The sequence below is a fragment of the Bos indicus x Bos taurus genome, chromosome 5, assembly GCF_003369695.1.
Source record: "Bos indicus x Bos taurus breed Angus x Brahman F1 hybrid chromosome 5, Bos_hybrid_MaternalHap_v2.0, whole genome shotgun sequence".
In the NCBI taxonomy this organism is placed as follows: domain Eukaryota; kingdom Metazoa; phylum Chordata; class Mammalia; order Artiodactyla; family Bovidae; genus Bos; species Bos indicus x Bos taurus.
In genome coordinates this window covers 24349753-24370880 of record NC_040080.1, presented here as the reverse complement: position 1 = coordinate 24370880, position 21128 = coordinate 24349753, and the positions used below count along the sequence as shown (strand labels likewise).

General features: G+C 43.2%; 1 protein-coding gene and 1 pseudogene across 1 annotated transcript in view; one reads left to right on the top strand and one right to left on the bottom strand.

The window, feature by feature from the left end:
- Window positions 1-21128, bottom strand: part of LOC113893429 — a 119915-nt pseudogene that overhangs the window by 89414 nt on the left and 9373 nt on the right.
- GRIN2B (glutamate ionotropic receptor NMDA type subunit 2B) overlaps window positions 16202-21128 on the top strand; it is a 493530-nt gene continuing 488603 nt past the window's right edge. The window contains exons 1-3 of the mRNA XM_027541389.1: window positions 16202-16285; window positions 16636-16866; window positions 17836-18277. The gene's annotated coding sequence lies outside the window, so the exon portion shown is untranslated. The remainder of the gene's footprint in view (window positions 16286-16635; window positions 16867-17835; window positions 18278-21128) is intronic.

The following is a 21128-nucleotide window of genomic DNA, read 5'->3' as shown; positions in this document are numbered from 1 at the left end:
TGAATTTTTATTTATTTCTATTACTAGTGAGAGTCTCACCAGGATGCTTCTAGCATGGCTTCTGAAAGTATTGCCCAATAATGGATTATTGGAATAATAGTGTGGATTTAGGTTGCTAGGTGGTACTATACATTTTATGATCACTGCTCCATGGAAAGCTACCACACGAGACTTTTCTATACTATATTTGCTAACCCTATAAAAACATAAACCCAGATCCAACCTTAACTCAACTTCTGTAACACAGGTCAACCTGGGTGATTCACAAAGTCAAAACACTAAAGTAATATTGCAAGGAAAATTGAAATTGATCAAAATTTCACTGAATCAAGACTAACTTAGGGCAATGTGAATTTTCTGGAAGTTTATGATAGTTAGGAATTTTTGTAAGTGCTTCTGTGATAAATATTTTAAAATAGTTTAATATAAAAATCTTCAAAATTAAAGTTTTATACTAGGGTAAATGTGCAAAATAAATGTGATGGGTATAATTTGAATATACAAATGTAAAGAAAATAACTATAGGTAAAATCAATATTTCTTCTCCACAAAATGACTGACCAAAGAAGATGAGCAAATCGTTTGCTCAGAGGATGAATATTAAATTAATAAGCTTGATAAGAACTACAGAAATATATATTAAAGGAGATGCTCATAGGAGATACTCCTTGTTATGTTATATAAACAAATATAAATAAAATAATATAAAGAAAGTTTGCAGGGCAGTGAGAAAGAGGTGCAAATAAGATTTTGCAAGCTCATAAAGTTTTCCTAGATGGGAATTTCCTGATGGTCCAGTGGTTAGGAATCAGTACTTTCACTCCTGTGGCCTGCATTCGATCCCTGGTTAGGGAACTAAGATCTCACATGCTGTGAAGTTGGGTGCCCCCTCAAAGAAATCTCCTTAGAGAAAAGTTGGAAATGAAGTCAATAAATGTGATAGTACTCAATGATCAATAATCCCACTTTGGGGGATGCACCCCAAGTAAATATTTCTAAGAGAAAAAATGTATATTTTTATATCCAGCTGTAGCAGTAGCAAATTATTTATCACAGTAAAAAATTAGAAACAAAATTTAAGGAATGGATTAGCAAATTATGACCTTTATCCTCATCAATATATGACTTATGTAGATTACTTAGAAAATAATATAAAAAGTAGATTTAAGTGAAAAAAGAATACAAGTTATGTAATCACATATATTACAACTACATAAAAATTAAATATATACATAAATATCTATAAAAATAGAAACAAATAACACAAGTAGCTAGTGTTTTGAAATTAAGGTATAGGCTAAAGAGTTATTTTAATGTAAAAGTAATTAGAAATACTAGTACAAAAGAAAATATTTTGAATCTTTAGTAATAATTTTAAATTTAAGTTCCTTTCAAATTAAATGACATGGTCAGTCTTTTTCAGGGGTCAAGATAAGACATAAAGTAATTGTCCTGCTTAACCAAATTCTAAGAATTTTGGTGTCAAGTGTGAATGTACTCTTTTAAAAACTCAGAAAACCTATAGCATAATAGCACATGTCTTTCGAAGGCCTTAATTAAGCCAATCCATTGTTCCTTCTGCAATCATGTTAGTTAATTGTTCTTTCCTTGTTCTTTCTTTAAATGTTGAAGTTATTAGATAATTATTAATTTTTTAGTTCTAACATCTACCATGCCATCAGATCTGATTTCAAAGTACAGGAAAACCTCATTAATTTTGACCTTACTAAGTTTAAATTTGTGATACTTTAAGCAAAATGTACTTAAATTCTCTTCGAATCTAGTTTTACTAGATTAGGCAAACTTTCCTATGGCCAGATTCTCTGGGACAGCAGATATTCTGAAGACCACTCCCTCCAATCTTCCTTATCTCTTATCTGTCTGAAACTTGTAACAGAGCATGGTGCCTTGGGATGGGGGCAGGCCTTCCCCCTTATCCTCTGCCTTTGCTTTTCTCTAAAGCTACCCCACGTCCGAGGTCAGGGGCGGCGGCCAAAAGGAGCAACCCCAGGTCCAAGAAGCAGCGGCTGTGCGGGTGCAGGAGGGCCAAGAGGAGCTACTCCAAGATCAGGAGGGGTGTCCATGAGGAGATACCCCACGTCCAAGATAAGAGAAACCCAAGTAAGATGATAGGTGTTGCGAGAGGGCATCAGAGGGCAGACACACTGAAACCATAATCACAGAAAACTAGCCAATCTGATCACATGGACCACAGCCTTATCTAACTCAATGAAACTAAGCCATGCCGTGGGGGGCCACCCAAGACGAACAGGTCATGGTGAAGAGGTCTGACAGAATGTGGTCCACTGGAAAAGGGAATGGCAAACCAATTCAGTATTCTTGCCTTGAGAACCCCATGAACAGTATGAAACGGCAAAATGATGGGATACTGAAAGGAGAACTCCCCAGGTAGTAGGTGCCCAATATGCTACTGGAGATCAGTGGAGAAATAACTCCAGAAAGAATGAAGGGTTGGAGCCAAAGCAAAAACAATACCCAGTTGTGGATGTGACTGGTGATAGAGGCAAGGTCCAATGCTGGCAAAAGCAATATTGCATAGGAACCTGTAATGTTAGGTCCATGAATCAAGGCAAATTGGAAGTGGTTAAACAGGAGATGGCAAGAGTGAACATCGACATTCTAGAAATCAGCGAACTCAAATGGACTGGAATGGGTGAATTTAACTCAGATGACCATTATATCTACTACTGTGGGCAGGAATTCCTTAGAAGAAATGGAGTAGCCATCATGGTCAACAAAAGAGTCCGAAATGTAGTACTCGGACGCAATCTCAAAAACGACAGAATGATCTCTGTTCGTTTCCAAGGCAAACCATTCAGTATCACAGTAATCTAAGCCTATGCCTCGACAAGTAATGCTAAAGAAGCTGAAGTTGAACGGTTCTATGAAGACCTACAAGACCTTTTAGAACTAACACCCCCAAAAGATGTCCTTTTCATTATAGGGGCCTGGAATGCAAAAGTAGGAAGTCAAGAAACACCTGGAGTAACAGGCAAATTTGGACTTAGAGTATGGAATGAAGCAGGGCAAAGGCTAATAGAGTTTTGCCAAGAGAACGCACTGGTCATAGCAAACACCCTCTTCCAACAACACAAGAGAAGGTTCTACACATGGACATCACCAGATGGTCAACACCAAAATCAGATTGATTATATTCTTTGCAGCCAAAGATGGAGAAGCTCTATACAGGCAGCAAAAACAAGGCTGGGAGCTGACTGTGGCTCAGACCATGAACTCCTTATTGCCAAATTCAGACTGAAATTGAAGGAAGTAGGGAAAACCACTAGGCCATTCAGGTATGACCTAAATAAAATCCCTTATGATTACACAGTGGAAGTGAGAAGTAGATTTAAGGGACTAGATCTGATAGACAGAGTGCCTGATGAACTATGGACGGAGGTCCGTGACATTGGACAGGAGACAGGGATCAAGACCATCCCCATGGAAAAGAAATGCAAAAAAGCAAAATGGCTGTCTGAGGAGGCCTTACAAATAACTGTGAAAAGAAGAGAAGCAAAAAGCAAAGGAGAAAAGGAAAGATATAAGCATGTGATTGCAGAGTTCCAAAGAATAGCAACAAGAGATAAGAAAGTCTTCCTCAGTGATCAGTGCAAAGAAACAGAGGAAAACAACAGAATGGGAAAGACTAGAGATCTCTTCAAGAAAATTAGAGATACCAAGGGAACACTTCATGCAAAGATGGTCTCAATAAAGGACAGAAATTGTATGGACCTAACAGAAGCAGAAGATATTAAGATGAGGTGGCAAGAATACACAGAAGAACTGTACAAAAAAGATCTTCACAACCCAGATAATCATGATGGTGTGATCACTCACCTAGAGCCAGACATCCTGGAATGTGAAGTCAAGTGGGCCTTAGAAAGCATTACTACGAACAAAGCTAGTGGAGGTGATGGAATTCCAGTTGAGCTATTTCAAATCCTGAAAGATGATGCTGTGAAAGTGCTGCACTCAATATGTCAGCAAATTTGGAAAACTCAGCAGTGGCTACAGGACTGGAAAAGGTCAGTTTTCATTCCAATCCCAAAGAAAGGCAATGCCAAAGAATGCTCAAACTACCACACAATTGCACTCATCTCACATGCTAGTAAAGTAATGCTCAAAATTTTCCAAGCCAGGCTTCAGCAATACGTGAACTGCGAACTTCCAGATGTTCAAGCTGGCTTTAGAAAAGGCAGAGGAACCAGCGATCAAATTGCCAACATCTGCTGGATCATTGAAAAAGCAAGAGAGTTCCAGAAAAAACATCTATTTCTCCTTTATTGACTATGCCAAGGCCTTTGACTGTGTGGATCACAATATACTGTGGAAAATTCTGAAAGAGGGAATACCAGACCACCTGACCTGCCTCTTGAGAAAGCTGTATGCAGGTCAGGAAGCAACAGTTAGAACTGGACATGAAACAACAGACTGGTTCCAAATTTGGAAAGGAGTAGGTCAAGACTATATTGTCACACTGCTTATTTAACTTACATGCAGAGTACATCATGAGAAACTCTGGGCTGGAAGAAGCACAAGCTGGAATCAAGATTGCCAGGAGAAATCTCAATAAGCTCAGACATGCAGATGACACCACCTTTATGGCAGAAAGTGAAGAGAAACAAAAAAGCCTCTTGATGAAAGTGAAAGTGGAGAGTGAAAAAGTTGGCTTAAAGTTCAACATTCAGAAAACGAAGATCATGGCATCTGGTCCTATCACTTCATGGCAAATAGATGGGGAAACAGTGGAAACAGTGTCAGACTTTATTTTTGGGGCCTCCAAAATCACTGCAGATGGTGATTGCAGCCATGATGTTAAAAGACACTTACTCCTTGGAAGGAAAGTTATGACCAACGTAGATAGCATATTGAAAAGCAGACACATTACTTTGCCAACAAAGGTCCATCTAGTCAAGGCTATGGTTTTTCCTGTGATCATGTATGGATGTGAGAGTTGGACTGTGAAGAAAGAATTGATGCTTTTGAACTGTGGTATTGGAGAAGACTCTTGAGAGTCCCTTGGACTGCAAAGAGATCCAACCAGTCCATCCTAAAGGAGATCAGTCCCGGATGTTCATTGGAAGGACTGATGCTGAAACTAAAACTCCAGTACTTTGGTCACCTCTTGGGAAGAGTTGACTCATTGGAAAAGACCCTGATGCTGGGAGGGATTGGGGGCAGAAGGAGAAGGGGATGACAGAGGATGAGATGGCTGGATGGCATCACCAACTCGATGGACATGAGTTTGGGTGAACTCCGGGAGTTGGTGATGGACAGGGAGGCCTGGCATGCTGTGATTCATGGGGTTGCAAAGAGTTGGACACGACTGAGAGACTGAACTGAACTGAACTGAAAGTACCTCGATAATAGGAGTTGATGCACAAGTCCTGAGTTGTTTTGTAGATGTAAGAAACCTATCCCCTCTCCAACAAATGGAAGATAACTACTTGATGACCATGAGTACATAGCCCTGAGCCTCTGGAGCCTAAGGACTGATAATGTTAACTCCTGTGACACCACCGTGCTACCTCACCATCAGCCAATCAGAGAATTGTGCACAATTACCGACCCTGTGACTGTCTCCACCCCCAACCTGGCTTTTAAAAGTGTTTTGCCGGAACCCTCTGGGGAGTCTGGGGCTTTTTGTGGCAGGAGCTACCCATCTCCGTGCATGGTCCTGCAGTAAAGCTTCCTCTGCTCTAAACCCTGACATTTCAGCTTGTTTGGCTTCACTGTGTGTAGGGCACATGAATTTGCAGTATCAAAATTACCTTTTTAATGTAAAGCTTTGTTATCAAGTAGCACCCCAGGTTCAATCCTTGGGTTGGGAAAATCCCCGGGAGAAGGGAATAGCTACCTACGCCAATATTCTTGCCTGGAGAATCCATGGATGGAGGAGCCTGGTAGGCTGCAGTCCATGGGGTCCCAAAGAATCAGACCCGACTGAGCGACTAACACTTTGACTTTTTTTTATTTTTCCCAGCACAAAGGTACTCTAAGGCAGAGGTCACAGTCCAGACACTTCCAGGAAGCTGTGTTTTGTTTGATCCACATGGTGTGTTTGTGTGTTCCTCCCAGAATTTGAAAGCCTTTGGATAGAGCATACACTTTTCAGTTCAGCATACACTTCATCATCCTTACATTATGTTACTTCATGCATTTGAGTTCGCCATTTCTTTAACTGTTAAGATTGTCCCAGAAAACCGTTTTGAAAAATTCCACATTTTTTTCTTCCATGATCTCTGGAATAGTATTTCCAGTGAGAAGTGCCAATTGTCACATATTTTCTGCTGCTTTGCTTTTATTTATTAACATTTCACAGGCACAGCCTGGTGTCTTAATGAAACTGTACTTCCTTGAGGGCAGGGATAGGTGTTTAATTTGTTTTGTATCTTCTACAGTGCCTAGTGGGCTTCCTAGGTGGTGCTAGTGGTAAAGAATCTGCCCGAGACATGGCTCAGTCCCTTTCAGTTGGAAATTGGCAACCCACTCCAGGATTCTTGCCTGGAGAATCCCATGGACAGAGGAGCCTGGTGGACTACAGTCCATGGGGTCACAAAGAGTCGGACACGACTGGAGCAACAAAGCACATACGCACAGTACCTAGTAGAATAACTTTAGTGTAAGTGCTCCATGACTACTGAATGACTTGACTGGCTAGTTGATAACTGAGGGTAAATAAAGATTCTAATACCAGACAGAATGATACTACTCATACTGTGCTTTAAAGTTTGTGAAGCATATGGATTATGTCATTGGATCTTTTCAGTCTCTCTGGACAGGAATAAGAGTGGTGAAGCGGATCAGAGCATGAACACCCTAGATTCTGAGAAGGGAGGTAGAAATTAGGATATATGAGTATACATGCTTATCCAAAGACATTTTAAATTAGTGCTTTCACCTTGACTTTGAGCTTTAAGACTTAAATGTCTAATTTCTGGTTGTTAGGAGAGAAACTGGTTGAGGAACTAGGTATCATTGCTGCTCACAGAATTTATGGATCTACTCCTCCTCGAAAAGATTACACTTCCCGGCTCCCATGGGATTGGCCACCAGACTAGTCCTGTCTGATGTGTTGTGGGGACATGCACATACACACAGCCCCTAATGAAATTTGCTTAATTCACACAGTTTCACATTAATTTCACATTTATTTTGTGGAACCACTGACTCCACGTTGTGATCATCTCACACCCTGTGACTCTGTGTTGTCTCAATAGGGTGCCCAGGTCTCCCTGCAGCCTCTTCATCCCCTCAACTCCAGCAGGAGAACCCTACGCTGCTTTGTCCTTATTTCCTTTATTTAATTAGTTTCTATAAAAGGTCTCTTGCTTACGAAGGCAGAGGGTGCAGGGTGATGGGAACAGAGGGGCCAGCAGAAGTGGGCAGAAGCATGATAAAAGGAAGGGGGCAGGAAAAAGAGGTGGTATCGGCCCAGAGGATGGTGACAGGGACTGTTCCAGGAGTAAAGGACCACGTGGAAGGAGGCAGATGATAAAGTGGAAAAATAAATTGGGGGCCCAGACGTGTGACTTACAAAGGAAGACATTAAAAGTTGAAGAGAAGAGCGTGAAATGACAAGAGAAAAAGGAACTAGTGAGAGAAGAGTTATAAAAGTTATCTCCATTTTGTTTTATCATTTGCATCATTATCCGACTGCCTCTGGGAATAAGATGTTTCAAGATGCCTTCAGATGGAGATGGAGTCTCTCATCCATATTGTCTGAGTACAAGACATTGGGGCACATTTCTCAAGAAGCTTCAACAATCTGATTCTGTATCATCAGAAGAGTGCATCTTCTCTTCATCGTAATGGTGAGACGAGAGACGGTTCCCCCCCACCCCCAAAGTGTTTAGGTGGAAAAAATAAAAAGACCTTTACAGGTGGCAAAAAGCAAGATTCCAAAGAACTCCTTTTTAAAAAGAAAAACAAGCTGGGTCAGATACAGAGTTGTCATATTTTTGCTATGTTGCAGGAAGGGAAAAAACAATTAATAAGGCAGTGCCAACTCTGACTGTGCTTAATAGGGAGTTATTTCCATGTGGGTCGTGTTCTCGCAGGAGTTGAGTGATGCTAGAAATAACACCATGCGGATTCTTCCCCTTCTCTGTTACAGAGAACTCTTACCACCACATTGCATCACATCATGTCTCCTGCTTTCTAGATTCAGTCTTCATTCTGAAAGTCTTATTTATTCCTCCCTTTTCTCTTTCCTCCTTTCTGCCCCCACTGTATAATCTGGAAAAGAAAAGGGCCTATTTGGGGATGTATTAAAGAAATATTCCCCTGAGTACACAATGCAAATGTCTAGAAATGTATTGTTCCCAATATATACAACAAGCTCAAAAAACCACAGTGGATAATGAAGACTTGCTTTCATTGTTGGAGGACAGGCAGGTCTTCACACAGGAATGAAAGTTGTTTATCCCTTTGAAAAAAGACTGCCCGAGTTGAATAATTAATATCATTATGATAAGAACAAAACAGAGATTCTTTTAAAAGAGTAATGATGGTAGAGTCAGAATCTTAGTATGCTTGTGAGGGTGATTAAAACTGAATGCTCTGCCCGTGTTTCCTGTACACTCCAGGAACTGCAAGCAAAATAAGATGGATTGGATTCAGCTGAAGGCATTAATATGCATGTTGTCAACTAAGCCTTTAACCAATTATTTTTTCAGAGATAATAAACATTTGAATATTTTCTCTAGAAACCGGAAAGCCTCTTTTACTTGAAGTAACGAGCAGGGGCAGGCTGACTTTGAAGCTAATGCAGCTTCAGACTCCCAGCCACTCACCTGGGCCCTTTCTAAAGCTGTGAGAGAGGCCCTAATAACGTGTCCAAATGTTTTAGTAGAATTTGTGAAAGTAGCATATTTAAATTGCAAATAATTTAAGATTGCTATCTGTTTCCACTCCAATCTTCTCTGATTTTTCCCTTGAAGGAGGAAACAGACAGAGCTGGACTCCATCTTAGGCCAGGCGGTGAACATTAGGCTACATGCATGGTCACCCTCCTAAAGGACTCTGAACTTTGTGCCCGGTGTCTATAGAAATGGCATACTAATGGGAAACCAGACCCCAGGATAAAAGAGCCTCAGGACTTGGACTCTCCCTTGCCTAAAAGAATATGCTAATTATCTCTGTAACAGAACACAGTTGTAAATTCCATTAAGTTTATCGGGATATGACCACAGTCCTACTGATAAATGTCCACTGTTTATCTAGTCTTGTGACACATGAATCATAAGCTAACTTTGATCATATCTCTCTTTTACCTTGTCCGGACTAGTTTCAAGGAACTTGGGGAGGTGGGTTTGAGCAAGTACACTTTGGGTATTTAAGGTTTTCACAAAAGTCGGTCATGGTCCTTGGCTAAGAGGAGACTCTGCCTTGGGCCCACTGTTGTAATAAACTGCACTCCACTATCTGCATTGTCCTTCTGAGTGAGTTTGTTTCTCAGAACGCGTGGCTACAACACCCTCATGCTGAATGTCCTTGAAATGGTGGTGTGCATCTTCGAGATGAAGCTAGGAGGAAGTTGAGCTGGGAATAATTTAATTTGGATTTAGTGAGATACATTTATGCGGCTTGCAATCAGTTTCCTGTGAAGTTATTGCCAGCTGTCCCAAGGGAAAGCTTCCAGAAAACACCACCTGCGCCTCATACCTACTCGCCCAGCATTGTGGCATGAAAGAGCCACAGAACATGTGCTCTTTGGGTCATTCCTTTTCTCGTTGGAAAAAAAATCTTCCCCACCTCACCTGAAGTTGTTGACCACGTTTGTATTTTGTCAGTTTTTTTCTTTCCGTTTAAATTTTCTCCCAGATAGAGTATGTGACCACTTAGAATTTTTGTTAAAGAACCAAAGCGTTATGTTTCCCATGAGAAAGCTGCTCAAGCTTTGTAACATGTGTACATCAGTATTAAGGCTCTAAGATTTTTCATCGGCAGGGAAGAGAAACCCAAACATAGAAATGTAAAAAAGTTTATTCAAAGAGTTGATAAAGCTTGATTGTACCACCTAACCTGTAATTTGGAAAAAACATTTTGGGATATTTTAATAAAAGAAGTGAGAAATTACAGACTGGTGTTTGGGACATATTTGAAGAGTTCCTTCTTTTATAATCTACATTTATTTATCAAAGAGTTGAGAGAAAACTTAGATAATAATTAATGGAATGTGAAACAAAAAAGAAAAAGATTAGCTTTGACATCAATAGAAATCAATCTGACATTGAGAAGTGAATTGCAACCTTTTTCTTTTATTTTTTAAATTATACTTTAGTTCTTTAAGAAGAAAAGAGAAATTCTGAATAGAAGTAATGAATAGCCCTCTGGATTGTTCGATAATCCAGTTAATGAAGAGGAGTGAATCATCTGTACACATTGGGAAATGATTTAAGTTTCTGGCAGGTTTGAGGCAAAATACTTACATGGATGAAGATAATGTAAAACTTTATAATACATTGCAAACTGGTTAATGAGTGTCATCAGTCCAAAGATATATAAGATGAGTCACTGTACAGTAAAACTGAAACTCCTGAAGCCTTACAATTTATATATGAAAGAAATTTGAGAAAAGATTTTCCCCAATTCTACAACAATTCAAAAAAAAATGTACATTTCACTACTACCAATAAGTAAGAAATCTTTCTGAATGATCAACAACAACAACAACAAAATTTTGAACAACCATCAGACTGGATTCTTTCTATTATTTTTATAGAAAATGATATAAATCATAATGTGAAGAGGTGTTCAAAGAGTATGAAGCTTAAAAAGGTAGAAAAGCAAGTATTACCAAAGAGTCAAGCAGCAACTAGTAAAACCTGTTATTTAATTTAAAAAAATGTCACATTTATAAATATCAGAATTCTTTAATTGTTGCGATTTATTTTCTCATGTTAAGTAAAGATTTGCTTTCACATCAAAATTTCTACTCTTTTCCTTAAAGAAGGACCCTGAATTGTAAGCTTCAGGCCCTACCTTTTGGTTTTAGTGTTTGATCTGAAAGATGCTGTGAGATAAATATACTTCTTTTTCCCTAGACTAGGCATGGGCTTTGCATCTGCTGAGTGGGCCATGGACAAGAGTCTGCATCTCCGGGGATCCTTTGGGTCAAGTGAGCTGGCAGAATACCTCCAACGGTGTCATTAGCAGCCTGGAGCAAGATCTTTTACCTCAATAAACAATGCTGTGAAATACAAGCCAGCATCTTGTCATGTTAGAATATTGCTTTCTGAACTATTGGACTAGGAGTTAGGAAATGCATACTTGCAACATTGAGAAATGGTGTTTCAAATTTCATGAATCTGGGTGATCTTTGAAAACAGTTTTATTGAAAGGCTTGTGGTCTTTGGAGGCAAAGGTTGTTCATTACGAGGGTAAGTGAGTGACCGGAAGTCAGAAATAAGGAGAGAGGTCTCCCCCGTTAAATAGGCAGTGAACATCATAGAGAAGTGATACCACCTTCCACTCACAAGCTGCATCGTCCCTAGAATCAGCTCTTCCATGGTCAGCAAGGCTGCTTGGGAAAATGGTTTCTAACAGTCATAAAAATTTCCTTAAGATTCACTGAGACCCCACTGCATGTCTGGAATTGCACCACTGTTGGAGGAGATCATTAAGAGGATGTAACCGCCAATGGACCCAGGCAATATAAAAACTCCTTACACCCTCCCCTGTCTTTGGAATATTCATTTCACCCGCTGTTCGCACTCGGAGCCACTTCAAGGATGCAGCCTTGAGAGGACATGTTATTAAGATCATCTGGAGTGTACAGGACTTCCCTGATGGTTCAGTGGGTAAAGAATCTGCCTGGCAATGCAGGAGACACAGGAGATGAGAGTTCGATCCCTGGGTTCAGTCCCTGGGTTCAGATCCCCTGAAATTGTTTCAGAGCAAATGGCAACCCACTCCAGTATTCTTGCCTGGAGAATCCCATGGACAGAGGAGCCTGGAGGGGTCACAATGAGTTGGACACAATTGTGTGACAAGCACCTTTGCACGCTGGAATGTGTATGTGACTGAACTCCATTAGGGCTTCTATGTAGGGCCAATAGAAATGGAGATCTACTCATCTTGCAGCTGCCAAAGACAGCAAGCCTGGTATGTGAGTTCCTTTCCTTATTAAAACTGCCACCTAAAAATATACAATGGAGAAAAGACAATCTCTTTAAACAAGTGGTGCTGGGAAAACTGGTCAACCACCTGTAAAAGAATGAAACTAGAACACTTTCTAACACCATGCTGCTGCTAAGTCACTTCAGTCGTGTCCGACTCTGTGTGACCCCATAGGCGGCAGCCCACTAGACTCCTCTGTCCCTGGGATTCTCCAGGCAAGAATACCGAGTGGGTTGCCATTTCCTTCTCCAATGCATGTAAGTGAAAAGTGAAAGTAAAGTCGCTCAGTCATGCCCGACTCTTAGCGACCCCATGGACTGCAGCCCACCAGGCTCCTCCGTCCATGAGATTTTCCAGGCAAGAGTACTGGAGTGGGTTGCCATTGACACAAAAATAAACTTAAAATGGATTAAAGATCTAAATGTAAGACCAGAAACCATAAAACTCCTAGAGGAAAACATAAGCAAAACACTCTCTGACATAAATCACAGCAAGATCCTCTATGACCCCCCTCCTAGAGTAATGGAAATAAAAGCAAAAATAAACAAATGGGACCTAATTAAACTTAAAAGCTTTTGCACAACGAAGGAAACTATAAGCAAGGTGAAAAGACAGCCTTCAGAATGGGGGAAAATAATAGCAAATGAAGCAGCTGACAAAGAATTAATCTCAGAAATATACAAGCAGCTCAATACCAGAAAAATAAACGACCCAATTAAAAAATGGGCCAAAGAACTAAACAGACATTTCTCCAAAGAAGACATACAGATGGCTAACAAACACATGAAAAGATGCTCAACATCACTCATCATTAGAGAAATGCAAATCAAAACCACAATGAGGTACCATCTCATGCCAGACAGAATGGCTGCTATCAAAAAGTCTACAAACAATAAATGCTGAAGAGGGTGTGGAGTAAAGGGAACCCTCTTACACTGTTGGTGGGAATGCCAACTAGTATACCTGTTATGGAGAACAGTGTGGAGATTCCTTAAAAAACTGGAAATAGAACTGCCATACGACCCAGCAATCCCACTGCTGGGCATACACACTGAGCAAACCAGAATTGAAAGAGACAGGTGTACCCCAGTGTTCACTGCAGCACTGTTTACAATAGCCAGGATATGGAAGCAACCTAGATGTCCATTGGCAGATGAATGGATAAGGAAGTTTTGGTACATATACAAATGGAATATTACACAGCTATAAAAAAGAATGCATTTGAATCTGTTCTAATGAGGTGGATGAAACTGGAGCCTATTATACAGAGTGAAGTAACTCAGAAAGAAAAACACCAATACAGTATACTAATGCATATATATGGAATTTAGAAAGATGGTAATGATGACCCTATATGCGAGACAGCAAAAGAGACACAGATGTAAAGAACAGACTTTTGGACTCTGTGAGAGAAGGCGAGGGTGGGATGATCCGAGAGAATAGCACTGAAACATGTTTATGTGAAATAGATGATCAGTCCAAGTTCAATGCATGAAGTGGGGCACTCAAAGCTGGTGCTCTGGGACAACCCAGAGGATGGGATGGAGAGGGAGGTGGGAAGGCTTTGGGGATGAGGGACACAAGTACGCCCGTGGCTGATTCATGTCAATGTATGGCAAAAACCACCACAGTATTGTAAAGTAATTAGCATCCAATTAAAATAAACAAATTAATAATAATAAAAAAAACCTGCCACCTACCAATCTGGAGTGGTCTGCCTCTTCCTTTGGTCCCTCCTTGCCCTCATGTATGAGGCCATTTTGAATCACCCCAGGGGAACTCCTCTGGTTGCTAACCAACAGTCCATGCTGGGAATATATGGATACCTAGATGCTGGTCTGTCTCCCTAAATAGTCAAACAACTAGTTGGGAAAACTAGAGGTGGGGATGGTAGTGAGGTGCCAGACCTCATTTAAAAATCTTTAAAATTGGTACAGAAATCAATTCAGGCTGGGTTAACAGAAAAATACCCTCTGTGGAGGTGGCACTTGAGCCACTGAAAGGGAGAGTGGACTTCATGAGGAAAAGGGGGTCTGACAGCTCCTCCCTCCCTCTGCACTTGCAAAAGTGAACTGGAAGAACAGGATTGCTGGGTCCAGGAAAGGAATAAAAGAAGAGAATTGGTCCAGTTTGGGTGAAGGGGATTGGGGATAGGAAGGGGATGGTGGGCTCTGAAGTTAAAAAAAAAAAAAAAGCCTTGAGTGAGCTTGGATATTATTTTGAAGTTAATGGGCATTCCTGGAAGACTCTGGGAAAAGTGTTTCAGGAAATTCCCACAGGGCCCTGGCTCTCCTCATCCTACACCCCTCCTGGAACCCACACTTCTAACAACTAGAAATTTATGTACAGAGGGGCCTGGGTTGGGTAAGCTGTTGTGTGTCAAGGGGCACAGCAATTCCAGATGTTTCTGCTTTTCTCCAAAGAGATGGAAGATCAGCTCTGTCTTGAGTTAGTCGCTCAGTCGTGTCCTACTCTGCAACCCCATGGACTGTGGCCTGCCAGGCTCTTGTTCACAGAATTCTCCAGGCAAGAATACTGCAGTGGGTTACCATTCCCTTCCCCAGGGGATCTTCCCAACCCCGGGACTGAACTTGGGTCTCCTGCATTGCAGATGGATTCTTTAGTCTTCAAGGGAAGCCCAGACCAGCTCTACCTTGACTTAAAAAAAAAAAAAAAAATAGGACTACTATTACTGCTGCTGCTGCTGCTGCTGCTAGTCGCTTCAGTCGTGTCCGACTCTGTGCAACCCCATAGACGGCAGCCCTCCAGGCTCCCCGGTCTCTGGGATTCTCCAGGCAAGAACACTGGAGTGGGTTGCCATTTCTTTCTCCAATGCATGAAAGTGAAAAGTGAAAGTGAAGTCACTCAGTCGTGTCCGACTCTTAGCGACCCCATGGACTGCAGCCCACCAGGCTCCTCCGTCCATGGGATTTTCCAGGCAAGAGTACTGAAGTGGGGTGCCAGAGAGTAATTTGCAGGTGAACACAGGGTATTTGTGTTTTCACGTAATGCTTATGTATTTGTCTTAAAAATCTTACATTCAAAGATTCGGCCTATCAAAATGCAGAAATATGAAAGAATTAGTCCAGATACATTGGGGGTGCTGTCTGGTGTGTAGGACTGCATTCTACAAAGATCAAAGCGCCCAGCTGCTAGGTGTAAACGCTTCACACAGGATTGTGACCTGTGCATGTGTGGCTCCTTCTCAGAAATGGGTGAGAAGCTCATGATGTCACCAAAATGAAAATGTCCTACCACCATAGCATTCTGTATCTCTGAAGAGACAATGGATCTGAATAAAAATGATACCTGCACAATGATATTAATATTAAAAATAATACTACAGGTGGTGAAACTACTGTTAAAATAGCAGCTTAAGAGAGAGAAATGAATAGATAAGTTTGCTTTTCACAAGAGGGTGGGTTTGCAAATGTCAGGAAATCTAGTTTTATTTAGGGATTATTCATCTGTCTCATCTTCTTCTCAAAGTCTTTAAATACCAGCATCTACTTTAATAAAAAATTCCAAATTCCTCAAACCTTCACTAGCAGTCAGCAAAGCACACATGTAATCCGTACTATACAATTTAGCCCTTAATTACATTTGCCTTGCTTTGTTTCCCGTTGTTTTAAGGCGTCAGCCTCCTGTGCTCAAAATAGATCTTAAGCTTCTTGAAGGCAAGAACCCGGCTTTCAACTGTTTGCAGCACGCGGGCACTTAACGAAGCCAAGGCTGATTTATGGACAATGAAGCCAGGATCTTAAATTTTAAACCGCAGTCCGGCCTGGGGAGACGCTTACCCGCTGCGGAGCCGGGCCGCCCACGGGGGGCCCTGTCTCGCTCCCCCCACCCCTTGGCCGCCCTTCCTCGTCGCTGTTCCCCAATCCGACCAGCAGGAGGCGCCACAGACTCGGGTTAAGCCGTTTCCCCCTTTTTCCTACCCCACTTCCCCCAACACATGACGTGGGAAGCTGCCTCCGCCAGAGTCTTAGCAATAGGAGTGAGGGGGTGACGGGGTTTGGGGGTGGGGTGGGGTGGGGGGTCTGGAGAAAGAGGACACGCGCGCACACACACCTTGGGAGAACGAGCGTCTTCCCCCAGCTTCGTGGGTTTCTCCGCCCACCAGGGCAGTGTGTGAGAGGTAGGGTGTGTGTGTGTGTGTGGCACGTTTTTGAGTGTGAGACCCAAATCCAGACCAGGCGACCTGTGATCTCCCGCCCTGCCCCCGCCCCCGGTGATAAATCCCCCTTTTTCTTACTCTCCCCATCCTCCCCTCGTCCTCCTCTCCCTCTCCCGCTGCCGCGCGGTTGACTTGCACAGCCTGCCCCCGCCCGCTTCCCCTCCCCCGGCTCCCATCACCACCAACTGGAATCTGGGCTCCTGCCTCTCCACCCCCCACCCCCCACCTTTTTGGAGAAAGGCAGGTCCCCCACCCCCTTTGGGAAAAAAAAAAAAAAAAAAAACCACTTCCTTCGGCTTCTTCACCTCTAGGAAATCTCGGGGCTTTGCTCTATCTCAAGTGCTCGTCTGGGCGGTTTTTGAGCACCACCATCCAGAAGTGCTGGCGTCCGGATGCATTTGCCTTTGCTTTGCAAAGAAGAGTCGTGAACTTCAAGACCCTTCCAGACGGATAATTAATCCTGCTTTGCAGGAAAGGGAAACCCTCCATCCCCAGCCACCCCATCTCCGGAGACCCTGCAATCGCCCAGGAGCTCCGAACCGGTAAGTAAATATTCGCCTTGGAGTCTCTTGTCTCAATTTTGGGGTTTGGGGGGGTGTCAGGAAGATAAAGGGTCGAGGCGGTGGAACCCTTAACCAACCTGGTTATTAGGTAAGGCTCTTAAAGCCGGCAGAAACCGGCACTTGCTCATTTGGACGTGGCTTTTTGTTTTTTTAAGATTTTTCAGGGTAGAAGGGTAGGGCACTCTCTGATCCTTTTGTTGCGGGGTTTCGTCCCCTTACCGAGCAGAGAGGCTGGGCATCGGTGCCCGGGGCCGGAGCCGCGCGCCGCGACCATCCGTCCAATAGACACGTTGCAGGTGAAGCCCCGTGCGCTGCACATCAGCGCGGCGGCGGCGTGAGTGTGCGCGCGGGGGCGCGTGCGCGCCGGGGGCGTGTGTGTGTGTGTGTGTGTGCGCGCGCGCGCGTGTCAGTGTGCCCCTTCCAAGGAATGCCCAGTGTGCACCCGGTGCACAATCAGAACCCACTGAGCACGAGCCCGGGGTGGGAGGAGGCGCTGCTGCTGGAGGCGATGGGGACGGCGAGACAGACATGTCGGCAGCACTGCAGATGGGGCTGGGGGCCGCAGTTGCTGGCGAGTTAAGTGGGGCTTGTGTTTCTGCGTGTGTGTGTGTGTGTGTGTTGCTACAGGGAGCCGCTTCTCCCTCCCTGCTTCCCACTTCCCTCCTTCGCTCCCTCCCTCTCTCTCCCTCTCTCCTCTTCCATTCAGGTTGGCTTTCCCACCTCGCATCCATGCCTGTCCCAGGAATGGTATAGCCAGACCTTTTCTGAATTATTTATAGACCGGTGCCAGCTGTTTTCCATTCCTCTGGTGTGCACTCTGTGGGAAATGCAGGGTTTCCTCCCCCCTTTTCCTTAAAACGAATTGATTTCTTTTTTTCGGAATGCATTTTTCTCATCCTCTGGGGGACACTCGAATCAAACCCTGACCATCTCTTTTTTCCCCCTTAGGAAGGGGACGCTTTGGGAATGACCACGCTCCACGGAGGGACAGAGCCGGTCCCCAGCTTCTCTACACAGAGCCTCCTCCACTAAAGCTCCAAAAACCAAAAACCGTAATTGCCCGAAGAATTGTTTAAAAAAAAAAAAAAAATAGTCCGGCCACTAACCTCACATGCACACGGAATAATCATTCTGGATTCTGCATTGTGAGCTGTTCTCCATAGCCTGAATTACCTTTGAATTCCATCTTTTTTTTTTCTTTGAATTTGCCTCTCTTCAAGACACAAGATTAAAACAAAATTCACGCTGAATTGGATTTTAAATGATCTTCCTTTTCTTTATCCTTCGTCTTTCTTATGTGGATATGCAAGCGAGAAGAAGCGACTGGATATTCCCACCATGCTCACTCCCTTAATCTGTCCGTCTAGAGGTTTGGCTTCTACAAACCAAGGTAGGGCAAATCCAATTTCATTTTCTTCTCACCTGGGGTAGGGATTCCTTGTTTATCTCTCTCTTCAAGTCCCTCAAGTGGATTTTTTTGAGGGGGGAAGAAAGGGTAACAAGATACTCAAATAATGCTGTGTGGGGGAAAAGGCTTGTTACAAAGGGGGAGATCTCCCATGTTATTTCTTTTCCTGCCTCATCAAACAGGTTTGGGGTTTTTTTGAAGGCATGGGGCCGGATATATGTAGGGACAGCCGTTGGATGGCAGAAGGGCTGGGAGACCTGTGTGATTTTCAAGTCAAATAGCAAATTTATTCACCCTGAGCTAAAGCTCTGATTTTTATGGGAATTGGGAAAGCTTTTTTTATTTTTTTTTTCTTTTTTTCAGGCTGCCTTTCCCCCTTGCCACTTCCATGTCTCTCTAGCTCCTGTCTCTACCTTCCTGGGCATCCTTTTTATGCCCTTTTTTAAAAATGAAATAATGAATGAGGTTCTTGTAGCTGTTGCCCCGAAGTCCACTTGCTGTGTAAACGCCGACCCTCGGCCAGAGATCCCGGGAGGCCTACTGCAGAGGGACAGGTCTAGGTAGGAAATCAGCCTGCTCTCAGAACACCTGGAATTGGAGGATGCTGCAGGTTAAGAGGACTCAAATTTTAGGCTCGGAAAGAAAGAATTCTGTCAGTATTCTGCTTTTTCATTTGTAATTTTTGGTGTGCTATTATATTTGAGCTATAAATTTCTCCTTCTGTCTACACATCTATTTATACCCACACATCCTCCAAGCAAACTGTTACTTCCACACTCTTGCAAAATGGCTATCTTGCAGAGTTCTAAAATGCTGTGCGTGTGGCAGGGGTGCAGAATTTGACACGTGAGTCTTTGTGTTAAACAAAGAGATGTGCAGTTTGCTTGGGTTAGCCATGGACCCTCCAAAGAGAATGAACACTTACATTTTTTCTCCGTCTCATCGAATTCTACAACATGAGCAGTGTGGTTTGGCGGTATTTTCATGGACTTGGAAAGAGAAATAGCAGGAGAAATGGAAAAGACTTAGCTAATGGCTCTTCAGCTAGCCACTCATGCAATCCAAGACTACTCCTAGGAAATAAGATCGCCCACGGGCTGGAGGGCCAAGGTGGTGAGCTGGCTACTCCACTGACCGTATATTCCCAAACTCCGAAGGCACCCAAGGGTAGGAATCGGGTTGAGATAAAGATTTTCAACATAATGTAGCAGAATCACTAGTACCAGTAATCTTCCTGAAAGTATTCCACCTCCAAATCTTTTTTTCCAGTATTTTTTTTTTTTTTTTATAATACTTTGAAACAATCTAAAATACTAAAGGGATGTGGGAGAAGTCCTGGAAGGTCCTTATCACTCAACATCACTTTAGAGGAGAGTTAGTTCATTGTCCAGAAAGAATGGTTGGAATCTGATTCACTGCTGCCCTGCCCCAGGTTTCGTTCTTTTGAACATTCCTTGCTTCAACTCTCATTTGTAACCATGGTGTTATCAGAGTGACAGGTTGGGATCCCACTTGGAGCCACGCTCTCACCATCTACAAATAGCCGGGGTGATCTAGTTGTGCGCTCACCTGAGACACTGGAGTGGCTCCCCATCTGCTCTGCCCCTTCAGGTGGGAGGATGAAGTCTGAATTTGACTTCAGAATAGAGCAGAGGTCTGGGTGACAATAGCAGCTCCATGTGCAATGATCCCATGGGTAGGATGAACCAGTCGAGATGGGCCTCTGCCTCGTTTGCATTTCTGAGGCCACCCCAGTGCTCTCCACCAAGTAGGTCCTTCATCAGGTTGGTTGGTGACGAGATTGTCAGGAGGCCTTGCGATCAGAGTCTCAGCCCCATTTGCCCTGAATGCCAATGGGGTGAAGACAGGTTCCAGGCCATCCTTAGCAGGCTCTAAGACTGGGCAAAGGACAAGACACTGAAAGGGGAGGAAGGGAGGACTAAGTGGTGGGAAAGCCTCCAAGAGGAAGAATGGAATCTATCCGGAAAGAGCTTGTTGGGATTCAGGGAGGAGTCACCACAGGTGATCCATGCCTTTCCACATCCAAAGCCCTTTTGGAGACCCTGGGAGGAGGCAGGTGTCCGGTCCTCGAGAGCAGATGCCCTGAACTCAGTGGTGTTCTGGGCTGTCTCGGGGCCATTGTTTTCTACCCCTGCTTTTTTTTTTTCCCCTCACTGTGCAAAATGCTGACTGGGTTCTATTTTGTCTTCCCTCCTGTCAACTCCCCTGATGGTGTGGGCTACGTGGGAAAGAAATGTGGCTCCTTATGGGAGGAAGAGCACATTTAATTCCAATCGAGGTGCCTCCATGATATGCAATTAAGAAAAAGATTAATAGGAAATAAAGACTTCCCAGGAAAGCATGGTTAAGGATGTTAGACTGGTGATTTCAAGGGAAGCAGAACAACATGGTGTCTTCTGTATATATGTTTCAGGTGTAGCAAAGCCTGATGGAGATGTGAACACAGGACGATGTGGCAGCTTAGAATAGATACTGGAAGCAAGGAGGGGGCAGGGTGTGCCCAGGAGTGTCTAGTTCCTTCTCTCCATTGGTTCCATCCCTGGGAAGCCTGTCTGTCTGAAGAGCCTTGCTTTGCCACACTATCTGTATAATTTATCAGGGGGGGTTAGAGGCAGAGAGACTAAGGAAGGAGGAGAAATGACAGAAAAGGAAGAGTAAGAGAAAAAATTCCTCTAGTCACTACTTTGCACACCCAGTGCCTTTCTGTTAGGCTGAGAGAGAAGAGAGACTTCCTCTGGTGAAGGGATGAACAGCAGGTACTTTGATTTCGTATTCCTGCTTTACCTCCAGAAATATGGTTTCAGAACCTTGA